Source organism: Mirounga leonina, unplaced genomic scaffold, assembly GCF_011800145.1.
Source record: "Mirounga leonina isolate KUSES-001 unplaced genomic scaffold, KU_Mleo_1.0 Mir_129, whole genome shotgun sequence".
Classification (NCBI taxonomy): Eukaryota; Metazoa; Chordata; class Mammalia; order Carnivora; family Phocidae; genus Mirounga; species Mirounga leonina.
Window position 1 is genome coordinate 65273044 of NW_023270323.1, and position 11252 is coordinate 65284295.

Consider the following 11252-nt stretch of genomic DNA (forward strand, 5'->3'; position numbering starts at 1 on the left):
AATGACTGGTCCTGGGACTTGGCTGTTGAAACTTCAAGGCCAAGAATTTGACTCTTGTTGTCAGTACTTTTATAATGATGTCCCCCTCTCTGAGGCAAGAGGCATAAAATACTCCAGCTGTAATCTGCACGGAGAAAGTGTCATGAGGTAGCAGGAAATACTATTTTTATAGAAACTATTATATTAGTTTTTAACTTATTTTAGGATATTTTAAAAGATTTTTTTAATTCTGAAGTGTCAGTCAGAATACTATACCATTTAAAGTGTTTCATCACACTTAGTTCAACTATAGCTTATTAAATTGAGGTTTAGGGGTAGATGAAAAAGGAATGGGCTTCTCACATGTCTATCAGAAATTAATTCTTTTACTGCTATATCTTGGGTTAATGATTCTTCCTTCATAAAGTCATTTACAACAGGGCTAAAAGAAATGCAAAGCCCTGACTTTGTCTCTCTGTACATTCTGACAGGTGTCCATAGTGATGATGTCAAGTTATAATTGAAAACCTGTTCACATGACTTCATCCGTATAACATCAACAGTTAAGAGTACCTGATGTAGTCTTTTGCCGAGACAATTGTTAGTTTGTTAGAGGACTTAATTTCTGATCCATGGCTTGTGGAGGAAACTTTATGTCCTTGCTACTCATAGTGTAGTCCTCAGATCATCACCACCACCACCTCTACCACCACCACCATCATCATCATCTGGGAGCTTGTTAGAAATACAGAAGGTCAGGCCCCACCCTAGGTCTACTGAATCAGACTACATTTTACCAAGATTCCCCAGATGAGGAAATGTATTTTACAGATTAAGAAGCACTGATTTAGGCATGTGTGAGGGAGAAGCAGAAACTACCCCTTTATGGCAAAGAGTTGTTCCTGTTAAATTATTATAAAAAACACAATATTAAAATGAGGGAGAATGTAACTCTCCATTGAGGTATAATGCATCATAGTTTTATAGGGATATAGCCAAAGATGACACTGAAAGAACATATTGTGAATGTGAGGGCTGTTGAGGGTTGAGTTTTATCTCCCCCCAGATTCATATGTTGAATCAATAAGGGATCAATAGTATGCAGCTATTGATCTGGCAAATGCCTTTTTCTCCATACTTTCCATAAGGCTCACCAGAAAGAGTTTGCTTTCATTTGGCAAGGCCACCAATATACCTTCACTGTCTTATATCAGGACATAATTTAGTCTATAAGGATCTTGATCTCAGACCAAGGACATTTCCTTTCTCTAAGATAGCATACTGGTCTATTACACTGACAATTAATATGCTGATTGGACCTAGTGAACAAGAAGTAGCAACTACTCTGGACTTATTGGTAAGTCATTTGCCTCGACCTTTGAAATTTCTAGGAGTCCAGTGATGTGGGGCATGTCAAGATATTCCTTCCCAGGTGAAGTTAAGTTGTTGCATCTGACCCTTCCTACAACTAAAAAAGAGGCACAATGCCTACTGGGCCTCTTTGGACTTTGGAGGCAACATATTTGTCATTTGGGTGTGTTACTCTGGCCCACTTACAGAGTGACCTGAAAAGCAGCTAGTTTTGAGTGGGCCCCAGAAAGCAGGTCCAGGCTGCCATGTAAACTTATGGCTTACGACTTGGGCCATATGATACAGCAGATCCAATGTTGCTTGAGGTGTCAGTAGCAAATAGAGATGCTGTTTAGACACAAAGTAATCATTTTATTGAGGTGGATGAGAAGCAGGTTTTAAAGCTTTTCCCAAATTCTCCCATATCCTTCATTTTCCCTGGTGCACACTTCACCTGATGTGATAGTTCATTTTATGTGTCCAGTTATCTGGGCCACAGTGCCTAGGTATGTGGTTAAACAGTATTCTGGATGTTTCTGTAAGGGTGGTTTTTTTTTTTTTTTTTTTACATATTTTATTTATTTATTTGACAAAGAGAGACACATAGAGAGAGAGGGAACACAAGCAGGGGAGTGAGAGAGGGAGAAGCAGGCTTCCTGCTGAGCAGGGAACCCAATGCAGGGCTCAATCCCAGGACCCTGGGATCATTACCTGAGCCAAAGACAGACGCTTAATGACTGAGCCACCCAGGCGCCCCTGTAAGGGTATTTTTTAATGAGATTAACGTTTATATTGATGGACTTTGAATAAAACAGATTGCTCTCCATAATGTGGGTGGGCCTCATCCAATCAGTTGAAGGCCCAAGGAGACTAGATGAATGACCTCTTCCAAGCAAAAGGAAATTCTGCAGTAGACAGCCCTTGGACTTGAATTGCCACATCAGATCCCTCCTGGGTCTCCAGCCTGCCAGGCCATCCTGCAGATGTAGACCTGCTAGCTTCCATAATTGCATCAGCCAATTCCTTAAAATAAATGTTTCTATGAAGAGCTCCCTAAACCCATTGTCAATTGAAAATACAGTAAGTCAAAAAATGCATTTAGTACACCTAAGCTTCCAAACATCATAGTTCAGCCTAGCTTATTTTAAATGTGTCCCGACACTGACATTAGCCTACAGTTGGGCAAAATGATGCCACAAAGCCTTTTTTTATAATAAAGTACTGAATTTCTCATAAGATTTATTGACTACTGTACTGAAAATGAAAAAAAGAGAGTGGTTGCATGGGCACAGAATGGTTGTAAGTGTAATTGGTTGCTGACCCTCACGATCCCCTGACTGCCCGGGAGCTGCCGCTTGCTGTCCCGTCCAGCATCGCAATAGAGTATTGTATTGCATATCACCAGCCCAGGAAAAGATCCACATTCAATACTCAAAGTACAGTTTCTACTGAATGCACATTGCTTTTACGCCATCATGAAATTGAAAATTTGTAAGTCAAGCCATCATAAGTAGGGGACCATGTGTATATTAACACATCTTCTCAGTTCTGTTTCTCTGGAAAATAATACACCAGATTTCTCCATGCTGTGAAGTAAATTCCAGTTGCCCTGCAGAGCAGCCTTGAAAAGCAGTCTCAAAGCTCTATAAAAAGTTAATCTGTGATCCCAGCCTCTACCTCCTACCCCTAGAATCTCTAAAATACTTGTTCTGTGTTGAAGGGCACTGGCTGAGTTTGGTCTCCAGCTCCCACACTGGTTTAAAGAAGGAGATCAAAGCTGAGAATAAATTGAATGGGTCCAAAGAGCAGAGTGAAGGTAAATGACTAAGTTAGCTTCATTAGTGATGTCTATATATTTTCTGATTACAGCCAAATACAGTTAGGATGAAACATTCTTGATTAGCTGTCTTCACTGGGAAGATTATCAGATAATTGCCAATTTTTGCTTTCACTGTTTGGTCCACATTGATCATCTTACCTGACTTAGTATTGTTGAGATATGAATAGTATAGTAATACATTTAAATTTAATCATGTATTGGATATTAGGGTTGTTATTCAAATATTTAAGAGAATCAAAATACTTTAAAATATTAGATAAAATAGCCCCAGCATTTATTTCTCTATGTTAAAGGAAAAGGAAGGTCCAGAAACTTTGGTCAAACTTTGTTTTGCCCACTAGATGGCACTGGCTAACCATCTCTTTTGCTTTGTAGTCTTTCAGTTAATGCTTTCTATTGTCAGCCGGCAAATTGAAGAGAGGAAAAATATAAAGGCTATTTACTGAGGATGTTGAACAAGGTAGAAGTTTTATTAATGGAGAACTGAACACATTTTGTAATTCAATTGCTAACAAAATTATTTTCTTTATTGTCATATATTTGCACAGTTAAAAGCAGGAAATAGGATCAGCATTGAAACATGTACAAAGAGTATGATCGGGCTAAATGCAATCAGCATTGATGAGGAATGTTTATCTTAACCAAATAATAAGTGGAGGGGAATGACGATAACATAATACATCTGCTGAGTTGCTTTGAAAAATTGTTTTTGACCACATATAATAGACCATTTGCATTTTCATGCTTCCTGCTCCCAAGAACACTAGTAGAACTTACAAATGTCAAGAGAGATTTTTTTTGCTGCTGAAGACTTTTACCTCAGAGTAAAGAAAAATGGTCCATCTAAGAAAAATTTGCTTGGGGGTCCCAGAATTTAAATTTTAGCACTGCTTGGTTTTTTGGATTGTATTTAACACTAGCCTGTTCTAACCTGTATAAAACCTTCAGTGTGGTTCATAATGGTCTTTCAGGGATGCCCTGATTCTAAGGTAGAGCTACGATTAGGAATCACTCAAGACATGGATGATATTATGCTTTTTTTGGGGACCTTCCAGAGGCAAAATTCTGAATTTAAAATGCATCAGGGTCTGTGACAATATAAGTGGAGAAGATCTTGGGACTCTCCACAATAAAGCAATCCAAAGAACCCTGTAGACCTTCTTCCCTGAAAGCCTAGACTAAGGAATATTAAAAACCACAAATGTTGAGCAAGGTATTCGTGGGCCTTAAAATCATACTTAAACAACATGGGAAGAGAGGATTAATGTTCAATAGAGTGCTTCTCCAAAGAGAAGAGGCAAGATACATGGGTAAATTTAGCAGCATCTGATGTATTTGTTGGTATTTTTGGAGATGAGGTAGGGAAGACCACTTTTAACAATCAGGGCTCCCATAATAGCCTTGTGGAAGTAGCCCCCCAACCTCGTGGCTTTCTCTCTGCCCTTTTCAGCGGTGTGGTCAATACTCAGGATATCTAAGGAGCCAAACTTTCCAAGAATGTTGGGAAACTATAATTCCCCAGCCCACAACCCCATCCTATTCTTATTTATGAATAAGAATCTCTGAGACTTCTTTCTCTTTGGAGTGATGAACTCATGCCCTTCTTTGGGATAACAATGAAGGAAACAAATGTATACATATTGGACGCTATTCTCCAGATGCCAAGTCTCTCTCCAGGTGGTAATTAGGAAAGAGTTTTACAGAACGTTTAGCCATGGTGCCCTGGGAGTCTGAAAGAGTTAATTTCTCCCTTTAGACAATTACTACCAAAAGGTTACTTCTGGGAGGAAATCTGTTTTATTCTGTTCTTAAAAGAGATGAAGCTGGAGGCTGAAGTAAGGTGGGGGTAGACATGCATTGTTAATATCTTTAAAAACAGAAAATAATAGGATTCAAGAGGCCTCAATAAATCAAGGAAAAGACCATTTAAAAACAGTGATAAGTACCAGATGGCACACATAGAAATCAATATTCTGAGTCCTTTAGGGACTGGGTTCAATTCTTTTGGGTCCCATGTAGCATCTGACACAGAGATTTGCACTTAGTGGGTGCCTAATATTTACTGAATGAGATTGAATTGGCGACAGATACACACACACACACACACATCAGTAGAACACAGGCTGCAAAAGTTGCTAATGCCACAGTCTTAACAGGAATAGGCCAGTAATATTTCAGCTTTATTGCCTAATTTCCATGATGACATTCGTGTTTCATTTTAAACTTAACAGTTAAAAACTTGAGGTAGCCATCAAATGAAGTAATTCAGAGAAAATGACAATAGCATTATGTTAAAGGCATCACTTCACTTATTCATTCATCCATTCATTCATTCACTTAACAAACAGTTTGTGAAAAAAAAAAAAAAAACCAGTTTGTGATAACATGAGATAGATAAACAGGCTGCCTCTGCCTTGAAGGAGTTTATAGAACAGTGGATGGTGCTTCTGGAGCGCATCCACGCGCAGAGAAAAATGACCAAGACATTCTCCGAAGCAGGCTAGGGTAGGCTCCGAGGAACTCCTATATAAAATGGTAGCCTCCCTACCCTGGTTCTGAGGCTCTGTCTCAGCCTCAGTCCCCCTTCCATACTCTCCTTTGTGAAGCTGGGGCTCCGTTCCCTATGCTGGCTGGCTCCCTATTTAACTCCATCGTTAGAGGGTGCTGGAGGGAGGCCGCAAGGCAGCTGAGGTGCGGAGGCCACCGGCCCATTTTTGCCGGCTTGCTGCTCATGTCTGCATTGGGCCAGTTTGTGTGTGTGACCTCAGTGTCCTCATTCCACATTTATAGCCCCTGTCATCCTCCAAGAGCTTGTTAATCCATTCCCCGTATGCCATTCTTACTGTTAAAATGGCTGCTGTGTTTTCTGTTTTCCCTGACCAGACCCTGACTAAGCACTGCCATGTTTTCCTGCACGACTTCTCATCATTGCAGTTGTTAATACCAGGTACGTTAGCTATCTTCTTATTTATTGTCCTCCACACTCCATTTGAATACAAGCTCCATGAGAGCAGAGGATCTATTTTGGCTTCGTTCTGAATGCCCAGCCTTCAGGACATTAAGTGTGCTCTATTTCTACTTAGTACGCCCTCAGTACAGATTTGTTGAATGGGCAAATGATTGAATGAATGAAGACTGATGGATGAATGAGTGAACGAAATAGCTAGGGCCATTACCAGTTTATTGCACCTGCCCTTCTACTCTCCACTACCCTATCCTCTTCCCCTTCCTGTGGTTCTATTACGATCCCTAGACTCGACTTTATTGCCACCCCCCAGGCTAGATGGTACAGACATAAAACTATCACTGTTGGATAGTTTAGCCCACTAGTTTTCAACTGTCCTCCCTGGGGGCGGCGGGGGGAGGGGGGGATTCGGCAATGTCTGGAGACCTTTTGGGTTGTCACAACCAGGAGCTAAAGGGCCTTCAGGCATCCGGTGTGTAGATGCCAAGAGGCTGCTAAACGCTGAACAATGCGCTGGACACCTCCCAAACAAAGAATTATCTGGTCTAAAATGTCACTAGCGCTGCTAATTAAGATTTAATTTAGGCATTAACCAGTTGAGAAGCAAGGGATTCCTCTGATAATGTTTATAGCACCTTTGGTCTTGTGAATTTATGTCTTTGTCTTTACGAGGCCATATAGTGTCAATGAAAAAAAAAAAGATACAACTCACTTGATTATGGCCAAACACCCAGATGTTTTTTTAAAAAAACGATACGTGGAATCCTGTAAACAGAATATCCAGATGACTGGCTAAGTATTGGCTGGCCTCTTTTCAGTTCTATAGAGCCAGCCTATGGTTAAAAGTAGAGCAGTGATTGATAGCTAGGGGGCCGGGGCAGAACTTGCCTATGAAGGTGCATAAGAAATGTTTGGGAGAGCAGTGTCTTCTCTTCATCAATTCAAATCCCATAATAATAATTATAAGAGCCAGCTGTTTACTCCCCAAATAATCTAGAGAAGAGCCATTAACTGGAGATACAGAGTTTAAAAATGACATAAATCCCTTGGTATTTGTATTTTGAAGGTCATTTTGGATGAACCAGGTGGTTCCCTCCTGGACTTCAATTATCAAAATTTATTTTCCTAAAAAAAAAAAAAAAAGGATTTGACCCACTTGGGTAATTGCTATTCTGATGAACTCCAACCTTACACTGCTGCTTCTCCCCCCACACTTCCTCAAACAAGTTCACTCGATCATCATAGCTACCAAAATATCCAAGAGGTGTATTTTTCTTCTCAGTGTATGGCAGTAATCCCATCTAATTTATCAAACAGAATACAAAGGACTACATGCCTGTCATAAATTTTTCCAGCGCAATTCCCAGAGTCATTACTTAGTGTCATTGTCTTTCCAAATTCTACTTACTAACTTTTCAGTAAACACATGTGAACCTTCATCTGTATTTATTTCCTTTAAATTATAACTCCACTAATCAGATAATTGAATATGGTCATTAAAAGGGCATTTAGTTGAGTTCACATACTTGCTGCTAAGATTACAGCTAAAAATATTAAAGAGCATGTTCCAGAGGGTACTTGTGAGGTTGACCAGATAAAATAGAGAAGTCCAGTTAAATTTACATATCAGATAAACAACACATATTTTTTTTTTACCATAAGTAGGTCTCATGTAATATATGGGACATATTTGTACTAAAAAAAAGTGTGGTTTTTCTGAAATTCAAGTTTAACAAGGTGCCCTGTATTTTTATTTGCTAAGTATGACAGCCATAGTGCTACTCGGGCAAGGGCCTTTCCTTTAATACAAAATTCATTTTAAGTGATGTTACTAAGAACAGTTTCATTTCAGGTGATTCATGGATGATTCTCCTTTAATGAAGAGATGCTCATAAAATAATTAAATAAAATAAATGCTCATAAAATAATTAAATCCACAGGAATGTTTTCATCACTGAAAATAATGCAGTCATGAACTCTCCAAGACTGACATACTGCCTACTGCACTCAGGAGGTACCTTATGAACTCTAGCTTCAAATTATGGACCCACAATATCCTGAAAAAAGGCTCTGTGATATCAACCATTTGCAAAGTGCATAGTTGCTGATTCCTTTATGCTCTAATGCAGCTAAAACTCAGTCTCTTCTCCCTCCTTAATCACAGTTCCATGGGGAAAACCCAATAATTCCCCTTCTGGTTGATGATCAGTGGACATGGCATGTGAAGAAAATAACTCCTTAGCCATGTCACATATGGTCATTGAACCAGACTCGGGCTCAGCTGATCTGATTACCTGAGTTTTCTCCTGATTAATTCTGAATGACACAGAGAAATCAATCATGAGGACAGCCAAAATAATCATCAAGTCAGGTGATTCACTTATATAAACTTGACCTTAACCTCCTCCTCTCAACCTGTGCTTATTTCAAAGAGATTTTAACAGATATAAGAGAACTTTTAGAGGTAATGTTTTTCTCAGAATCTGCTCTTACATACCAATAATTTTAACTGATTCCATTAAACACAATTTCCTAGCTTTAGGAATCTTTTTTTTTTTTACCTCTTATTTTCCTTTTTACTAAACAAAAGCATACAACACAAAATCTTAATCACGGAAAACATCTACTCTGTATTAAATACCATACTCTAAGCAATTCAACCGCAACTTCACAACTGGAAACACTTAAACAAAATTTTTTCTAACAATATACTGGTGATTTGCATTTGTGAAAAAAATACATACTATTAAAAAATAAAGTGAAATGTCTTGTCTTCCCATTTCAGGGCACTATAACAGTTGTTTTGTTTGTTTGTTTGTTTTTTGTTTTTCTGTCCTATGTGAAAATTATGTCTATTCTTCCTTATATAGATGTAAATATCTTCTTGCTTTAAAATTCCAAAGATTAGATTCCTAAATAACACTTATTTATTAACTCATTACATAGTGATTGAAAGCCTGCTGTGTAAGAGATATTGTTACTGGACATGAGGTTGTAGACAACTAACATGAGCGAGAAGAAAAGGATGAAGCAGAGTTATACAGTGAGCCCTAAGTCAGCAATAACCACGATAAGGAAGTTTAAAAATAGGGCCAACAGGAAGATTTGAATAATTATATCTAAAAAGTCAAAGAAGTCTCCTGGATGCACTGCATGATTTGAAGGACAAAGATGAGTTAGTGACCTGAACCAACGAACCGAGAGAATAAGGATATACACATCACAAAAACAAAATCAAAACCAAATTTCCTCTTCAGCCTCTGGCCCCCACCAAAAAACCCAGCATATGTGTCACGGAGGTGTGAAACAAACGGTGTATTTGGAAACCCCAGGCATCTTAGGGATGATGAACACCAAGTGTGAAATGCAGGGTAGGAATGAGGCTTCCCTTTCAAGTAACGATGGGTCGGGGCTCCTGGGTGGCTCAGTCGGTGAAGCATCCTGCTCTGGATTTCGGCTCAGGTCATGATCTCAGGGTTGTGAGATGGAGCCGCCTGGGCATGGAACCTGCTTGGGATTCTCTGCCCCTCTCCTTCTGCCCTCCCCCCCCAATAAATAAAATAAAGTAACGATGGGTCAGGGAATTCCAGATTGAAGGAATCTGGGCAGGGGCTGAGCTGCCAGAGGGAGCAGGCTGGCTCACGGGGCTCAGGGCATGGTAGGCAATCCTTGGGCAAGGGGAAAGGAGAACTAGAAGCATGTACAGAGAGCACCCAAGAGCTGCAAGAGCAGAGTCCCTGAAAGAGAGAGGGAGTTTGCTTTGTGACATTTGGATACCATTCATTCAGGGGCCAGCACTGGGCTGGGTTTTGGATGTGGAAGAAAACTAAAACATTGTCTCCTAAGGCAGACAGTGACTTAAAGCAACACAAACTTATTATCTCACAGTTCTGAGGGTCAGAAGTCCAAATGTGTCTCCCTGAGCTACAATCAAGGTGTTGGTGGGGCTGCGTTCCATTCCCAGGGCTTGAGGGGAAATTCAATTTCTTGCCTTTTCCAGCTTCTAGAGGCTGCCCACTTCCCTTGGCTTGTGGCCACCCTGCCTGCCCATCTTTAAAGCCAGCAATGGCCCATCAGATCTTTCTCACATCCCATCACTCTAAACAGATAATTCTGTCTCCCTCTTCCACTTTTGAGGACCCCTGGAATTATAAAGGACTCACTTGGATAATCCAAGATATTCTTCCCATTTCAAGGTCAGCTGATTAGCAAACTTAATTCCATCTGCAATCTTAACTCTCCCTTGCCAGGTACCGTAACACATTCACAGGTCCCAGGAATTAGGACATGGGCATTTTGTGGCATTATTTTATCTGCCATATTTGTTTTGAAAGTTTATGGTCTAGTTTCAAAAGATTTTGATGAGATGTACCACCCATGGAAGCCACTTGAATCTTTTTTTTTTTTAAAGATTTTATTTATTTATTTGAGAGAGAGAATGAGAGAGAGAGAGAGCATGAGATGGGGGAGGGTCAGAGGGAGAAGCAGACTCCCCGCTGAGCAGGGAGCCCGATGTGGGACTCGATCCCCGGACTCCAGGATCATGACCTGAGCTGAAGGCAGTCGCTTAACCAACTGAGCCACCCAGGCGCCCAGAAGCCACTTGAATCTTACAACATACACTTGAGAAGAGGAAAATGCCCATTCCATTAACTGGTCTGTGGACAGGGTTGAAGGCAAAGCCCAGTCCATTCAAGGTCAAATGAGTTCAAAGCTGAGCACTGATACCTTGTGGATTTATTGGAAGAGAGAAGCAGGCTTTTTTGCTTTATTTAAGTCATCCCCTGATAGAGATAGAATACTCTGCTAAAACTATGGGAGAAAATTCATCATAAGATAGAGTAAGAATAAAAGACCATGCAAGTTTGACGATCTTTTCCAGGTGGGATAAACAGTGAACTCTCAGTGGGCAATGTTTTCCTGCTGCTAGGCCGACTAGCTGTGGTGGCTGAGTTGTTTATCTTTGAGAAAACATACCTATATCTTTCTACTTGACAACTACAATATAATCTGTCTGGGAGTTGTTCATCATTTAAGAAAGGGTGAAAAAAGTCCTCTCCCAGAAAGTGTTCAAATCCGTGAGCCGAAATGATGATAACATCATGAGAGGCATCATAA